Source organism: Callospermophilus lateralis, chromosome 13 (genome assembly GCF_048772815.1).
Source record: "Callospermophilus lateralis isolate mCalLat2 chromosome 13, mCalLat2.hap1, whole genome shotgun sequence".
NCBI classification, from domain to species: Eukaryota; Metazoa; Chordata; class Mammalia; order Rodentia; family Sciuridae; genus Callospermophilus; species Callospermophilus lateralis.
The window spans coordinates 101,383,166-101,401,740 of record NC_135317.1 but is presented as its reverse complement, the minus strand read 5'-3'; positions in this window follow the sequence as shown (position 1 = coordinate 101,401,740).

Below are 18,575 nucleotides of genomic sequence, written 5' to 3'. Positions count from 1 at the left end.
AAATCAGAAAGTTAAGGTTCATATGTTTTCTCTCACATGTGGAAAAAGAAAAAGTCAGATCCAGTGAGGGGAATCTTATGAAAACCAAAGGGAGACCACTAGAGGTCAGAAAGAGACAAGAGGGAGGGAGGAGGAGGAGAGGGAAAGAGGAAAAACTAGTGAGTAATATTGGCCAAATTATATTGTTCTATTTTGCATATGTATGAATATGTACAAAGATTCCACCACTATGTATAATGCACCACTCAGTAGTATGGAAAAATTCAATAAAAAGGCCTTGGCACTGAGTCTACAAGAAAGACAATGCTGAGAGAAATTGAAGATGTAAATAGAGATACAATGTTCTAAATTGTAAGAGTCTATATTAATAGGATATCAAATATCTCTAATTTGGCTTATAAATTCAGAAATCCTCATCAAAATTCCTTCAGGGTTTTTGTAAAATTTAAAAACTTGACTCTAAAATTTATATGGAAGTATAAATATCCTACCATAGCAAAAACCATCATACAGAGAAAAAGAACCAAGTCTGATGACGTGTCCTCTCTGCCCTTAAGAATTAACAATGATATATCATGATTTTCTTTTTGTTCCTAAGCATAAATCAATAAGAAATCATATATGTACATATTTAACAGATGAATCACAGCTTTACTAATAATAAATTATTTTGTTCATAAAGAAAATGAGTTACCAATGATGTACAGTAATCAAGACTGTATATCTAATCAAAGAAAAAATTTGATCAATGGAATAAGATAGAGAAAACAACAATAGACTCAGACATTTATTGATAGAAGTATCAGGAATTACAAGGAAAGTCTGGTCAACAAATGGTACCAGCACTATATAAACAAATGAAAAAATAAACTCAATTCCTACTGCAAGCTAAATTTAAAAAGTAATATTGGAATCTAACTATAAATGTGAAGACCATAAATTTTCTAAATGAATTCATGAGAATAGATCTTTGCAAACTTGTGCTAGGAAAACAACTTATTAACAATAAAAAAGAAAAACATTAAACATTAAAAAACCAGTTAATAAGTTAGATATCAAATCTTGCCATCAAAAGACACCTTTAAAGAAATGAAAAGGCAAGCTCTAATCAGCTGTTAAGTGTTTTCTGTCTGACAAAAGACTTGCATCCAAAATATAGGGAAAAAATGACTATGAATCAATAATAAAAATGAGCTTCCTAATATAAAAATTGAGTAAATAATTTGAAGAGGCATTCTACAAAACAAAATTTATAAATGGTCAATGATGAAAATACATTTAACATCATAGTCAATATAGAAATCCAGGTTAAAGCCATAAGGAGACACTAACAATTAAAATGTCTAAAATTAACAATGCTGGCATCATCAAATATTGGAAGAACTAGAATGTTCATACACTACTTGTTCAAATCAAAAATGCTTCTACAATTTTGGAAAATGGCCTATCAATTTCTTATAACATGAAACTTGCACCTATCCTACACCTAAGCAATCTCACCCAAGAGAATTTAAGTGCATGTCCATAAAATGATTTTAAAACAATTTTTAACAAAAAATTGTTTAAAATCATTTAAAATTAACAAAATCTGGACACAGTCGAAATGTCCATCAGAAGGGAAACAATCAGATGTGTACAATTACAGTGACGTATGACACAGCTATGACAATGAAGAAATCACTGCTATATGTAGTATAGCTACATTAAAGTAATCTCACAAACATGATGAGTAAAAGAAGCCCGATACAAAAAGGTTTGTAACATAAAATTCCATGTATATAGAATTCAAGAACAAGCAAAGGTATTGAGAGGAAATAAAAATCCTAACAGTCGTTCTGTATGGAAGGGTCAGATTGACCACATAGTAGCAGGTGGGAAATGTTCTATATCTTACATGACTTTAGGCTCTATCAAATCTATTAAATTGTACCCAAAGATCTTTTCATTTTACTCTATGAACATTTTACCTGAGTTAATAAAATATAGAAATGAATAGAACATTGAAAATAATATGGTGAACTAAGGGAAAAAGTCAAACAAAAAATCTAATTAAAATTAGTATAAGTAAAGGAGTTATAAGATCAAAGAAGGCAAAATAATTTTTAAATAAAAGGAATTAACAAAGATAATTGAAAATAATGACTTATTTAAAACAGAATGAATAAACTTTAAAAGGACAATGTTTTGACATATATAATCAAGAATAAAAATTAGTATATAACTGCAACTATGTAAGAAATTTTAAAGATCATAAAAATGTTTATGATCATATATAATGATTACCACTAAATTTGAAAATCTAGGTCAAAAGGATTATTTTCAAGAAATAAACTAATGAAATTGTTTTTTTAAAAAATGTAAGCCCATGATAGCTCAATAACTGTAGAAAATAAAAAAGAACCTATCTTCCCAAAAAGTTGCTAGGATCAGACAGTTTTAAAGATGAATTCTACAAAATCTTCATAAACCAGTATCTCACTGTTATTTTAACTCTTCAATGGATTTAAGAAGATGTAAAATTTTCCCATTTATTTAAAAAAGAAGGCATGATTATATTAAAGCTGGGCATAGGCAGAACAAAAGAGGAAGCTTAAATTGCATATCAATATGGATTTCAATAGCATTTCAATGAAATAAAATAACAGCACATTTAATTCACCATACACAGTCTCCATTCTCATTACGACCATGTCAGGTTCATTTTGAAAACAGAAGGTGGCTATAATAAAAATTTAAGTAATGCAAATAATTGCCTGAATAGGACAAACAGAAACCAAGTAATCTCAATAGATGATAGAAGACATTATTAAAATTCCACATCCATTTTTTTATTTAAAAATACACTTTGAAAAATGAAAATGTAAATAAATGTTTTTACTATTTGAAGCATATCTACCAGAGATCTTATAACAAACATGCTTAATAGTGAAACATTTAAAGCTGTGCCAATCAACCAACAATAAAACAGGATGCTCAATAATTATGCTTCTATTCAATATTGTTCTCACATCCTTGACAATGCAGTAAGACAAGAAAAAGAATTAAACATAAATATTGACTAATAAAATTCTGAATTTTAATTCTCAGTAGTTATATATGATTCTCTATCCTGAAGATCTTAAAGAAGTTAACTGAAATTATTATAAAGCTAGTAAAAAAGAAATCCACTAAATTAACTACATAAACTTAAATACAAAAACTAAAAGAGCATTAATCTGAAACCTTATAACTTCCAGTCCCCATCACACCTACAAACTTACTTGTATCCACCATCCACTTCAGTTCTTTCTCTGTTCAAGTTAATAATATACTACCATTAACAGTTTTCCCAAATGATCATATTCCTTAAACATGTACTAGCAGGGTAAGGAAACTTCATTTCCTTCATATCCTTCCCAATCCTTAATGTTTTCAGTGTGTTTAACTTTAGCCATTGTAGCTTGTGTATATGATGGACAGCTCACCGTGGCTTTATTTTAAAGTCCCCCCGTGACTAATTAGTGTTAAGCCCCTTTCGAGTTATTGAGCCATTTGTCTATCCTCTTTTGCAACTTGTTTTTTCAAAATATTTACTCATTTTTAATAGGCCTAATATTTCTTATTGATGTGTAGTTCTTTACATATACAGAAAATGAGTTCTTTATTGAATATAAGTATTACAAATATTTTCTCTCACTCTGAAGCCTGCCCTTTTACTACATTAATAGGTCTTTTGATAAGTGAGGTTCTTGATTTTAACAAAGTTCCATTTATCTTTTTCAATTATGTTTAGTGATTTTGTGCCCTGTTTAAGAAATATCTGCCAACATTAAGATCATGAAAATATTATCCTACATCTTCTTTAAAAAATATTTGGTGTTTTATATCTATCACATGTCTTTGATTATTATTTGAAATTATATGTGGGGAATCCAAATTGAATTTTTTATATTAATGTACAATTAATCCAGCATTGTTGACTGAAAAGATTCATTTTTTCTTATTTAAAATTGTCTTCACTCTTCTCAGCCAACCTGATGCAATTTTACTTCTATTCTTGCTGTCTCCCAGAACTCATTTGGAGAAACCCTAAATTTCCTAAGTATCAAATGCAGTGGGTATTTTCCCACCTTGATCTTACCTACTTCTTGGCTTTAAAACTTCCCTTCTGCTGTCTTCCAGAGCAGCATTCCTGTTTTACTCTGCTTTTTCATCTCTGCGACTGGAAGACCAGACCAGAACAATTGGAGTGTAGGAAAAGTGTATTTGAGGCTCACAGATTCAGAGGTCTCAGTCCACAGACAGCAGGCTCCATTCCCTGGGGCTCAAGGTGAGGCAAGACTTCATGGTGGAAGAGTGTGGTGGACGGCAGTGGCTCACTTCAAGATCAGGAAGCAGAGAGAGACTCCCCTCTCCAGATACAACCATGTACCCCAGAGCCACGCCCCCAGTGCCCCACCTCCTCCAGCCACACCCCACCCATCTCCTCCCACCACTCAGTTAATCCCACCAGGGATTAATTCACTGATTAGTTTAAGGCTCTCACCACCTGATCGTTTCCCCTGTGAACCCTCCCGTATTGTCTAACGGGTGAGCTTTTGGGGGACACCACAGCTAAACCCTAGCAATGCCCTTTTGGCTCTCCTTAATTACTGCTCCTTTCCTCCCCCGGGGACCTCCCTTGGTCTTCCTCTTGCTCCTCTTTCCAGACTCTCCCACATGCCACGCCATCTGGTTCAGAGCCACACCTCTACCTCTGCTCATGGATGGCTCCCCAGCGTTCTTCCAGCCCAGGTTTCTAATTGTGAAGCACAGACACGGATTCTCAAACATACCCAAGACCAAATTTACTAATTCCATCAAAAAAGTCTAAGAGAGGCTGGGGATGTGGCTCAATCGGTAGCGAGCTCGCCTGGCATGCGTGCGGCCCGGTTGGATCCTCAGCACCACATACAAACAAAGATGTTGTGTCCGCTGATAACTAAAAAATAAATATTAAAAAATTCTCTCTCTCTCTCTCACTCTCTCTCTCTCTCTTTAAAAAAAAAAAAAAAAAAAAAAAAAGTCTAAGAAATTTTCCAGTTAAAATTTATACACAAAAACTAAAAGACCATGAGTCAGGACTTGTTATGGTTTGGATGTGAGGTGTCCCCCAAAAGCTCACCTGTGAGACAATGCAAGAAGGTTTAGAGGAGAAATGACTGGGTTTTGAGAGCTTTAAACCAATCAGTGAATGATCCCCCTGATGGGATTAACTGGGTGATGACTGAAGGTGAGTAGGCTAGGATAGGGAGTGTGCCCTTGGGAATATTTTTGTTTCTAGACGGGGCGTCTCTCTCGGCCTCCTGATCACCCCTTGGGCCACTTCCCTTCACCAGACCTTTCCACCATGATGTTCTACCTTACCTCCAGCTGGAGGAGTAGAGCAGGCTGTCTATGGATCGAGACCTCTGAAACTCTGAGCTCCCAAATAAGCTTTTCCTCCTCCAAAACTGTTCTTGTCAGGTCTTTTAGTCACAGCAGTGAAGAGGGCGACTAAAACAGGACGCGTTTAACTTCTAATTCCACCACCTCCACGAGCTTCTTAAAACATTCCCACCACATCTTCCTCCTTGGATCCCCAACAGCTAAAAATGAGCCCCTCTGTGGCCTCCTCCTGAAACTTTGAAATGCCCTTCAGTTGCCTCTTTGGCCTGTAAGTGGGTTCCGATTGCTTGACTTACTAATCTGTCTCCCTTCTCAGACCCCACGACCCGCTGTCTCCACCACGGGTGTCTCCCCTGGTGTTAAAACAACCTTCTGCCTCCTGTTGTTCTTCTATTATCAGTTTCCAGACAAAAAATCTCCTAACTGGAAATGAACATCCTTCCTCTTCCTACATCCCAGGAAGTTATGCTGGTCAAGTTACACTAGGTCCACATGAGAAGCCCCTGTAAACAAGCCCCAGGACAAGCACACACCCAGCAGTGCAGTGTGAAAGGCTTGGCTGCAGGAGCAGGGGCCTGAGGCTCACCAGCTGCCCACAGGCCTGAGCATTAGAGCCGGGGTGGAGGGCACACAGGAGAAGTCCCCAGGCTAAATATCTGGTCATCACCATTACCAAGTAGATCTTCATTTCCTATTTATACTTTGCAGTGAAATGTCACCCATTCAATGGCACTTTGTCATCTAGGATGCTAACATCATTCTCCATCCACCAACAGCTTCAAAGACTTTTGTCGCGCGGAGGTGTGTGGTGTTGCAGGCGCACACACAGTCTCAGCTCCGTGAGCTAGGAGGCTGCTTGTTCTGCGTGACTGTTTGGGGTTTTGTTGAATCAGACCCCCAGGAATAAAAACGGCAGGCCAACGCTCAGGATTACACCAAAGCAAAAGGCAAACCCAAGCGAACCCTAGTGCTTGTCACTGTGAGATCAAAAAGGAGCAAGGAACAGGGAGAGCAGCACCACGTCCCCCAAAGAGCCCCAGGGACCCAAGAATCCTGGGGCCAGAGAGGCTGCTTGCAGGGGAAAGTGGGGTTTCTGGGATCTCTGACAAAGAAAGAGTAGGACCAGTTGATCTGGTCCTGAAACAGGGACTCACACCAGCCAGGCACAGCGCATGCGCTGTGAAGTGCACCCACCCCAAGAGAAATGACACCCTCCCCTCCCTGCCAGCATGAAGACACGAGATTTACACGTTCCTTTTATTCTCCTAAGTAGAAATGCCTCAGAGCGCAGCAGGTCACAAGCTGGAAGAGACCCTGTGTAAGAGACGAGCAGGAGTGACACAAAACCCTGGGACTCCTTTCCCAGAAGGGAAATCCTTCAAAAAGCGAGTCTTGTTGGGGAAAGGTGGCAACCCGCGGTACCCATTGATGTGGTGTGTTTCTGCTTCATCTGACTCAAGGGCGTGTGCGTCACACTGCTCAGAGAATAATAAGCCCATCTTATCTCCTTAGGGGATTCTGCACCTTTGGGGGATACATTATCCTGGAAATCAAATTAAATTCCCATTCACATCGAGCTCATCTCGCATGTCTCCACGGCCCGGTTCAGCAGCTGGGGGAGGAGACGCCGCCAGGCCTGGGCTTGGCGAGGAAATGGGTTTTAAGCATCTAGTTCAATTTCAGCACTTGGAAATCATCCATCTTTATGAGGAAATGAAATCAGCTGATCTTTTACTTTGTTCATTTGAAGGCAAAGAGATTTCTCTGCATCAGAAAAGAGACTTGTGACCTCAAGGACACCTGCTCTCTCTGCAGCTGTGAGGTCTGGGCGGCGGACGTGAGCATGAAGGGACTGTCAAGGATGGGTGATCTGAGCCAACAGCGGGGTCAGAGACGCTGGGAACCCCAAACGGCAGTTAATTTTAATTTTAATTTTAATTGGCCTTGGCATACCCTGGATGACTTCTTGTGCAATAAATCCATCCTCCTAGTTATTAGCTTAATTAACCTAATTATCAGTTGGGCTAATATTTAAGTTGGTCGGTTTTCTCTAAGTCACTCTCCGAACAAAAGGACCCACGAGCATGTAGAATGGGAGCACAGGACTGAGGTCACCCTGATGGGCAACTAGGAGTTGATGGGCATCCCCACCTGGATCTCAGGCACGCTGCTGACCTAGAGCAGTCTGGGGAAACAGGGGTCTGAGTCGGTTGGGCCCCCAGCCTCTGCAGTCATCCTCCATAGAATTTCTGTCAATGATGAGATCAGGAAGTGGCCCTAAGTCACAGGCCTGTGACCTCCCATGCCTCTATGTCCCTGTGCCTCTTGCCTGCAGTACCTTTAGCCTTAAACTTCACAGGACTCTCTCCACCCCAGACTTGATGCATCAGCTCACCGGTACCTCCTGCAGGCAGCATGCCCAGGGGGCTTCCTAGTCATTGTCCTTGTATCAATACCACCCAGCACATTGACTTGTGGGGGAAGGACCTCAATAAATGTTTGATGAAGAAATGAATCAATTACCCTGTGCTTAGCACTTTTATCATTGATACTAATTGCCTGTTTTCTTATTTATCACTCCCATCACTGTGAGCCCCTTGAGGATAAGAAACTCATTTTATTCTTCCGTATGTCCTGGCTCTTAGTAATGCATAGAAAAGGCGCTTGGAAAGTAGGCATCTATTCCCACTTTGGGAAACTGGGGTTTTGTGAAACAAGCAAGCTTTTGTGGAAATCTTTCCAGCTTAGAAAGGGTTTCCTCATTTGTTATTATTGCTTATCCTCGTGGGGGCCAAAGAGGGCCGAGAGGTCTGAGGGAAATGGGTTCTTATTCTCACCGAACTCACAGGGAAGCTAAAGTTCGTGAGATTACAGGAGCTTTGCCCATGAATGTGTGGCTCAGGGCCTGGCTCTGAGTCTGTCCTCCATTCCTTTCTCACGAACAGTCATGGTGTGCAGTGTTTCTCATCCACAAATCCCCTCTCCCAGGGGCATCCTCCTCCGAGTGGGCTATGAACAATGTCCATTCCAGGCTCCCCTCGTTGAAGTTTGAGGCTAAAATAAAGCACACATAGCGGTACTAGTGTCAAAATGACACTCCTGAAAAGTGATGTCCAGAGGAGCATGACCTTCAGGGACAAGAATTTCAGAAACTGATCCGGGTGAGAGAGAGTGGTGGATAACAACTCTGTGCCGTAAGCTGGGTGGCCCAGTCACTCAGTCATTGGGCACATTATATAAAATGACAGTATTCGTCCTTCTTTCCTGCGTATCAAATGTTCCCAATATAGCAGCTTGAACCAAAGGTAGACATTACTGTTGCACCCAGTGTGGGAGCATCAGAACTCAGGAGCAGCCTAGCCAAGTGTCCTAGCCCAGAGCCTCCAGTGCGGCTCCAGTGGAGCTGCTGGCTGGGCTCTGCCTCCTGAAGGCCTGACTGGGGACGCAAGATCCACTTTCAGACGGTGCCCTCACATGGTGATTGCTGCTGGTGGAAGGCCTCAGGTCCTCTCCATTTGGACCTCTCCCCATTAAGGACGCTTGGGTATCCCTAGGATGGTGCTGGTTTTGCTCAGAGTGAGTGACCCAAGAGACTGCAAGTGAAGGGTTCAGGACACACTGGTCAACACTGGCTCCTTGGCCTTTGAGGACACAGCAGAAGCAGAAGTTTTCTTTGTCCTTCTCCCAAAGCAGAACATAATCCCCAGCCTTCCTCCCCGAAGTATGTCAGAAGACCCTCACTCTAGATGTACCCTTCCTTTCCCTGCAGAAAAAGTATGCGTTTACCCTCTGTTTTAAGTCAGCTTTTTTCACTGCTGGGACTAAAAAGATGCAACTAAAGCAACTGTCAGGAGGAAAAGTTTATTTGAGGCTCACGGTTCCCGAGGTCTTAGTCCACGGCTTCATTTCTCGGGGCTCAAGTTGACGCAGAACATCATGGAGGAAGAGTGTGGCAAAGGGAGGCAGTTCACATCATGATCAGGAAGCAGAGAGAGAGAGAAGTCTCCAATTGCAGGATACAAATATATACCCCATAGCCACGCCCCAAAGCCCACTTCTGCAGCCACACCCCACCTGCCTCCAGTTACCAATCAGTTAATTCGTTCAGGGACTGATTCACTGAGCAGGTTAAGGCTGTGATGCAATCATTTCTCCTCCAAACTTTCTTGCATTGTCTCACACGTGAGCTTTTGGGGACACCTCACATCCAAACCATGACACCCTCCAAGACATAGAGAGGCCAAGAAGACCTGAACAAACAGGCCAGTTGATTGCCATTCGCTCATGTCCCGTGGTCACCTTTCTCCATGCCATCCGTGCACTTCTGCATCACACTTAGCATAAAAAGGCAGTTTTCTCCAGTTCACACCTAGCAACTCAGGAGGCTGAGGCAGGAGGATCGCAACTTGAGGCCAGCCTGAGAAACTTAGCAAGAACCTGTGTCAAAAGAAAATAAAAAGGGCTGGGGATGTAGCTGGTGGTAGAGCACCCTTGGGTTCCAGTTCCCATACAGAACACAAAAACTAACACACGGTTTTCCCTGTTGGTTTCTTTAGGTCTTCGTTTCTGAAGGCTCCGTGACACATGAAACTTACACTAAATAGTTCAATGGTCTTTTATCACAGGTGCCTCAGCCATGGACCTTGGGCTGCAAGAGAAAAGGACCAGGACCTCTAAGGTCCTGCCAGGTCTAACATCCCCAGGGCACAGGAGCCAGGTGTCCTTGCTGATTTGTCACTGCCCTGCGAGCCACACAGCGCTTCTTCAGGGAGAAGGAAGGACAGGAAAGGGAAAAGGTCAGGCTCTGCCCCCCCACACTCGTGCCATGGCATCTTGAGTCAAGCAGGAACATGGAGTGGCAGAAAAGGTTTAAGTTCATTTTTGCAGGATTTTGTTTGTTTGTTTGTTTCCTTATCCACAAAGTCACCTTGAGACTGGCTGCTGGATTGCAGTAAACAGCCCCAGATATTCCTCGGCCAGCCCCTCTTTCCCTGTGGTCCTGCTTGGCCTGGGCTGCCTGCCGCCCCAGCAGCAGGGCTGCTGCCCTGCACTGGCTGCTTGGGAAGGGCTATGTATAGATGCTCCACCTGGGAAACTGGGCCACAGCAGGGCTACCCGGTGGTTTGTTTGTTGTCCCCATTAGAACCTGCAAAGTGACTGCAGCCGTGGGCAGGATGCAGGGCTGCTGCAGTGCAGGGTGGCAGGTGGCACAGCAATGATCTGGTGCCCACAGCAGTCGGGCTGCTGGGGGGGTAGGAATATGTGTGGCCTTGAAAATGGACTTCCCGTGAGGGGGTGGGGTGTGAATGAGGGAGGGAAGAAGCCTCGGCACCCCCACCCCTCGGAGCTGCCTCTTGACCACAGTCTGAATAGGCTCCATTCAGAACCTCCCCCTCCTCCTCCTATCCAGTGAGGCTCCAATGATCGGATGTCCTTGTCCCTGAGCAGGGAACCTTCCCTGCCTGGGTATCATGTACCCAGGAGGATATGAACATCCCCCTGCCGCAGAGTGCCTGTCCCCACACTGAGCTGCAGAGTCCCGCCCTGTGGGTGCAGGCTGTAGAATACCTTGAAGACCACCCAGCGCCCTGCAGGGAAGCCTTCTGACCTGGGCGGTTGGCTCACACCTCAGTACAGGCCTGGCCTCTGCTCTTCCTCCTGGAGGAGCCTCTGCATAAGGAAAGGGAGATGGTCTCCTGCTGGAGGTGACATCACAGGAACCCAGCTGAAGAGGTGGGCTAAGTGGGACTTCTCAATGTTGATATATAATTGAAAACAATAACAGAAAACCCTTGCTATTTTATTAATTCCAGAAGAAAGACCAAGACCTGCTGGAGGGGTTAATGGGAGCCAGGTTCCAGCCCCATGTAGCACTTCCTGCCCTAGGAAGTGAGCTTTCTGTCCCTGTGGGTTTTCAAGCAACAATATGTCAAGAATATCGGGCAAACTTTACATGAAAGATAGATTTCAAGAGACTCGAAAACCAATTGAGAATCTTTTTTAATGGAGTTGACAAAGTGGAGTGGTGTGGGAATACCGAGAGACTTGAGCAGGGGGGTTCCTGACTATTGAGCCCCGAGTCCCAGGAGCAGTCCCCCCTCCCTCTAGCTCTTCCCCAACTTGAGAAAGCTTCAGGGTCTGCGGGGAACCAGGCTGTGTCCTCCACGGGCCTCCAGGAGGTGGGCCGGGAAGAGGAGGCGGCCTCTTCAACTCTGAGTATCTTGGTATCTGTCAAGGAAAGAAAAAAAAATCACCCAGAAGATAAGGAAAATACTCCAAATCACTCCCAGCCTGAATATTTAACAAAATCGGGGTTTGATTTTTTTAAATAAGGCATCGGTGGCTCTTTTTAAGCAACAAAGAGACGGTTTCATGCAGATTTCCCCTCAGGGTTTTCATTAAGATGTTAACATCTTTCTTGTCACAATATCTCCCCCATTACAATGAGTCACAGTGTCTCTTTTTTCTCTTGCTGAGACATCTTTGTAAGATGAACTCTCTGGGCTGAGAATGGGGTCTAACTTTTTTCTTTTTTTAAAGTGAAAACCTCTTATTGGGAGTTCCAAAGAAAGGACTGGGAGATAAAAGATTAAAACAGAAAAAAAGGCCTCACAGTAGAGTGAGATCAGACCTGAGGAAGAAATGGTTCCATTTCACTCCTGTTAGGCCACACGCATCTCTCAAGAGGGCTGGGACCATGCTAGAACCCTTCTGTTTCTACCAGCAGGGGATGGCATCGAAGCCCCCATGCCCCCACCTCTCCATCCAGCCCTTAGCTCCCTCACTGGGCCACAGGTTATTAGGTGGCTGCCTGATCTCAAAGTCCTTCCTCTGCAGAGACTCATTCCGTGGTCCTGAAATGAAACCTACGGTGACAGGAAGACATATACATATAGATGACTGTATGGCTGTGGAGAGGGGCAGGGGTTCTTTTGTGTAAAGTTCAAAACAGGGAGAGCAGCCAAGCCTGGTGGTGCAAACCTGTGATCCCTGCTGCTCAGGAGGCTGAGGCAGGAGGACGGTGAGTTCAAGGCCAGCTTGGGCTACTTACTGAGACCTGTCTCAAATAAAAATAAAATAAATAAATAAAGGGCTAGGTGTGTGGCTCCACGGTAGAGGGCTTGCCTAGGATGTTGTGAGGTCCTGGGTTCAACCCCCAGCACCAGATAAAAGAAAAAAAAAATGATAGAAAAAAGGAAGAGCAGGAAGTTTCCATTCACAGGAAGCAGCTCTTAAGGACACGGGCTGTTCCTTCAGACCAGGGGTCAGTGAGGCTTCTGTACCAGGTCAGAGAGTGGACGTTCTAAGTGTGGAGGGAGGGCCACATGGTCCCTTACCACAGCCACACAACTCAGCTGTCCCTTGTAGCGAAAAACAGGTTCCCCGTGTTTTAACTTTATTTATGGACCCTGAGATTTGAATGTCGTATAGTTGTCCCATGTCACACGCCAAAAAAAAAAAAAAAAAAAGTCTTTTTTAATCATTTAAAAATGTGAGCACTACTCTTAGCTCATGGGTCGTACAGAAATAGGCAGCAGGCAATGAGGCTTCCTCTCTTCTGCCTTGATCCCTCAATCTCTGTGACCAAGTTTGGCCACCTGATCACTTCGCACTGAGCTTGATATGGTATGAGACCAGTGTCCCCAACTCTGGAGTGGCCACTAACGGCTCCTGGGGACTCCCTTACAGCCCAGGCTTCTTCTGCCACCTGACCCCTAATGCAACATCCCAGCAAGGAAACGCCATAGGAATGTCCGAAGGTGCTTCTGTTCAGCTGCTCGGACGGGATTCAAGTGTGTGGGAGGTGAGTCGGGGAGGCAAAGGCCCTTCAAGGGGACGTGGCTCAGAGAAGAATGCTTTTAGAGTCATTTTAAGATAGGTCGGTGCTAAATATTCATCCGGAAAGGCAGGAGGCGTGAGAGAAGGGTAGAGGGAATGCAGCCTCCCTGGGAGATGAGCACATGTTGTTCTGCAGTTGCGGGTGGGGTCCGGGTGTTGACATCACGGCAGGGAGGGCAGGGGGCTTATTCCACTTAGAGCTAGACCAGAAGGGGTTCAGAGTGAGAGTGAGCCTTGTTGACACTACCACTGGGCCTCGCTGATGCTATCGCAAGGACGTGGCACCCTGAAGGGGTACAGCCAGTGCTTGCTGGAGACGCCTCCTCCCTGATCCCCAAGACCCGCCAGGCAGGGCCTGCTCTAAGAGGAGGCCCAGAGAACACGTCGAAGGCGCACAGCAAAGGGAACTGAGGGTGCTGCGGCTTGGACCCCGATCTTCAGATCCTGGCTGCGTGACCCTGGGCAAGTCAGTTAACTTGGCATACATCAGTGTCCTCCAGAGAGCTACCTACTGTGTGCAGTGTTGGGATTAAATAAGATAAATTAAATGAGATAATATTCATACAGAAGACTGCGCAGCAGATGACATGGTAAGAATAAAAGCTAGCCAAGACAGCTTTTGTCATCGACATAAACATCAACACTTCTCAGAGACTCTTCTTTTCATTTTCCACCATATGCATAATTTCTAATTAGTTATGTGAACAGATCTCACCGCGCTTTTCACTTAAGCATTTGGTGGGTCCTCTTTCTGTGGGCCTGCATGGCTTTCAGCTTGTGGTCGGTGGTACTGTAATAGGGTTTTGAACTCAAGTTTGGATTGCTTCCCTCTCCCAACATGTGGTTATCTGGGTCTGCACTATTGTAAGCAATTTCACTGTAAACTTCTGTATAAAATATATTTGAATTTATATACAGTAATTTTCTCCACTCCAACCAAAGGGAAGTTGGTGGGAAGCTCGGGCTCACACACTCTTCCCCGCCTGTCCTCCTGCAGACTAACACCAAAATTCAGTGATCCCCGAGAACCCTGTCTGTGGGGAAAGGTGCCAGCATTGGGTTCTATAATTGGGGCTTGGTTTTGCTAATAGGAAGGGGCAGCTTTACTTTCTTTTATTTCCCTTTTTCTGACTCACGTGTGAGATGACTGCCTCCCTCCTCACTCCACTACTGCGTTTGCTACTTGTTTACTTTGTCCAGCTGCAGATTCCACGGACACAAGGTTTCCTCCCCAGTGGATGCGTATGGACCCTTAAGGCACTTTGAACTCAGAATTTTCCCTAGCTTCTCTGTGATATGCATTTCCCATTTATTTCCTTGGGTATCTGAGTTTTGTTGTCTTTCAGGAAGCTTTAAATCTCTGAGGACCTTAACCCCTCATCCTTAGCACTGAGAGTGTTGATTCAGGTAAGGATGAAATTAAATCCCTCCACAGCTGCAGGAGGGGAAGATCCTATTTCCTTTTAGTTTTTTGAATATCACAGTCCCCACACAGTTGATGCTGCAAACTGTAAATTACACATCTGGACTCTTCTCCACCTTGCTCCAGCTGTCCCAACAAAGCACACAATCATTCATTTCCCTGTGCTTCCTTATGTCTCCCTTCTCACATACTTTTAAAATATTTCTTCCTTGAGAGTTCTTTCTAGAATTTCTGTCATCTCCTGATAGTATCTTAATAATTGTTGCTATGAAACAAAAAAACAAAACAAAACAAAAAAAATGCCTGCTAGAACAAGTTTGCAGCAAACAGCCCTGACCCTGGCACAGAGCAGTAGCTCCTTAAATGTTTACAGAAGGAAGAAATAGATGGTGCTCTCCATAATTTGCTTCCTGTGTTATAATTTACAGTAACTTGTATTTCATCCTATGCAGTCTTTTCACTGTTAATTTAATGGAATCGCATCTGTGAGATAAAGCAGAGCCCAACGCCATCCTCCTCGGAAGCTCGTCTTGTCATTCAGGAGTACGTTTTCCTCTTTCTCTGTCAGAGTCTGGGAGTGTAAATGTGTCACACTGGATTTAAAATCTTATAAGCTTTCTCTAATCCTCCTTGCTTCTGTAGTTCAGGTTGCAAGACCTCAGCCACTTAGAAGTGTATTTCTCTTCTTTTACTAACATGATGCACCCTTTCTTTGTCTTTAAAGCTTTACAGGAGTATTTTCTGATCATCCTTCTCTGGTAATTAATCTTGAAAGGGACTCTCTGCAGATTAAATTCTTTATTTTAAAAAAACCTCTCAGAAACCTTCTACTCCTGCGTCATCTTTACTGCTTCCACACTTGTTAAACTTTCCTGCTCTCTATTTTCCATAGAAAAAAACTTTTCCTATCTTATTATTTTTTCATGCCTTACAATTACCTATTTATTTCATCCTTCTTTGTTGTTGTTTTTTTTTAATTTGTTTGTTTGTTGCTTAGTTTTCCATCCCGTCTTCAGTTTCAGTGAGCAATTTGTCTCAGTGTGGATTCTGCCATTTTTTAGTTCTGACAATATTTGACTTTTTGCACAACATCTGTGCCGTAACCCCCGTCTCAGCCTGCTGTTTGTATTACTGTGTACCTGGCTGTATGACTAGTATTAATCCTTAAATCTTGCATTTTTTCCCCTGGCATGCTTTCTCTGTTTTCTGATGCCTGGTTCATGTATATGTTTGTCTCATTTCTGACACTTTTCATAGTTTCTCCAGTTTTTATAACATATTTTTTTTTTTCTGTTGGCTGCATAACCTGCATGAATTTGGGTGACTGTAGGGAAGAGGGGGCCCGGGGACCTTCAGACAAAGTTGCAATGTGTCACCGCCTGGCAGAGAAGTCCAAGCAGCCAGCCAGTCACAGGTGACCCAAGGAGAAGGGCTGATGGACCCAGAGGCGCTTGAACAAGAAGAAGCTCCAGGATCCTCCAGCTGGAGGGGAAGGGAAGTGAAGGGCCCCTCACCCGATGTCCCTGCAGCGCAGGAAAGACCCCTTCTGGCCAACCTGCCACACAGGCAGAAGGTAATTGGCCTCCCAGAATGGGGCAGAAAGTGGGGAAATTTCTGGAGGACTCATGAGCTGAATTTATGGTGCTATGTAAACATGAAAGCTTAATGGGAAGAGTTTAGCAAGAGGTCACGGCCACACCGTCCCTTACAGCCAATTAAGTGTTAGAAATGGAGCGGAAGTGCAATTTGCATGGAGCCGGCCCAGCGGATAATTAGGCTGGTGGTAGGTTTCCTGAATAGGACAAGGGATCAGGTCTCACCGGGACTAACTCCTCATCAGCACGTAGGCGGGAGGGAGCAAGGCATTCCTAGGAACAAACAGGTCCTGGTGGTTCACTGCGGCATCCAGGGAGCAGGAGAGGGAAGACCCCGGGATTCCCCGGGGAAAGGCGAAGAACGTGTTTCTGGGTCTGCCCGATGAAAGCTCCCGGGCCCAGGCACAGGAGCAGCTCGGTTGTCTCTGCAGGTGTGACAAGCGTGGCTGGCCACTCTCCCCTGGAGCGTGAGACCTTCTCCCAAGCAGATTTTGCTTCTGGGATGAGAATTCAGTGTCCATCAGGAGCTTTCAACCTGCTGCACGTTCTGTCTTGTCTGTGTGACCTCCTAGAGTAGAACCAACAGCCGTGGGCAGATGTGGGAGTCATTGGGGGAAGAAGCCCTCCAAGACGGGGGCAACCCGAGGAGAGCTAAGGCCCCCGAGTCCAGGTGGCGGCCATCCTTGGTGTGAAGGCCATAGAGGGCTGGCAACTGTGAACTGATGGCTGAGCCCACCTTTAAGACCACTTCCAATCCCACGTGATTAGATGATGTGGGCAACTGTGGGGTCTTTATCTGGAGGGGGAGGCCCCTGCTTCTGAATGGTGACCCGAATCCTCAGGAGGAAGGTGGGCTGGGAGTGAGGGCTGAAGTCACCTCTTGGTCCTGCCAAGTCTTATGTGACCTGAAACAGATTCTGCAACTTTCTCTACACTGGAAGACGGTGAGTTTCCAACCTCTCAGCTCCACAGACTGCACTCCTCACTTTTATCCTGACACACCTACTGCCCCTGCCTCTGCTGGGTCTGTCATTTCTCAGGCAGACCAAGACAAAAGCATCCAAGTAAGATGTGAGATCTTGATGTCCCCCGGCTGTCCCAGCCTCAGTCAATCAGCCCCTGGGGCTCCAGAGCAATCCTTCCAAAATGCAAATCAGACCACATCACTCCCCTGCCTAAAACTCTCCCCAGCCTTGGTGATAAAAGCCAGGCTACTTAGCAGGTTCTTTAACATGGCTCAGCAGTTCAGGGAACTGTGGCCAGCCAGCTGCAGGCTCCCTGGGATCAGGAACCACAAGCGGCATGCCTGGGAACTAGCACAATGCCTGCCACCTAAGAGGGGACAAATAAGTGAATTTCCTGCCAGTACCAATACAGATTGACAGCGTCTCCAACCAAGCCTGGCGCACCTGCATTCTGAAGTGTGCTCCTGGCCGAGGCCCACCTGTGTCTTTTCCCCAACACTTCAAGGTCCCTCTGCTTTTCTGGAGGTTTCAGAACACGTGAGTCCTATACTCTTCAGAAACTGAGCATGGCTTCCCAAAGCGCTCTGGACTTCATGGTATCTGCACAGAGGCTCCTGGTGCCCTGTGGAGACAAAGGTCACCACCCCAGTAAGAAGTGATTCATAGCCTAGGAAGGGGGTTCCCAGTCCCCAGAAACAGGGAGGGCTGGAGCTTGGGTTAGGAGAGGGGAATCCAGCGCCTAGCTGAGCCACACTCTCCTCCGGCCAGGTCCATCAGAGTTGCAGATAAGATTTAAGAGGCGACAAGGGGGACTGCAGCGGAGGCCTAGGTCAGTGGAAGTACTTGTTCTGCTCTTAATGAGGCAGGAAAGCCCCACCAGGTAGGCCGGTGGCAGGAGGAAGGCAGCGAGCAGCTGGTAATTTATTGGGAGGCAGGAAAACTGCTGGATTTGACACTAGTAAAGGGAAGATGTCAGGTCGACATCTGTTCCTGACACCTCAGCAACTAATTATTTCTCCATGCACTGCGGTCGGCTGGGTGGAGGAGCCTGGGGCAGGCTCAGTCCTGTCAATAAACCTGAGTTTGACTGGCAAAGCAAATAAGTAAATAAATACACACACCTCAAACAATAAATAACACCCAAACCGCTTTCCTTTCCCCAAATGATCAATTGAACTTTGTGCAGGGAGGTGCAGGGGGACAGGGACAGTCACCCCAGGCTTTGGCCTCTAAAGTGGCTGCTCTGTGGGGGGATGTCTCCCCCCAGGTGACTTTGAGAAGCAACAGCCCCATTTCTGGGCTTTTACTCCATAGCTGCGGAAAATTCCACACTCTGAGGGCTGCATC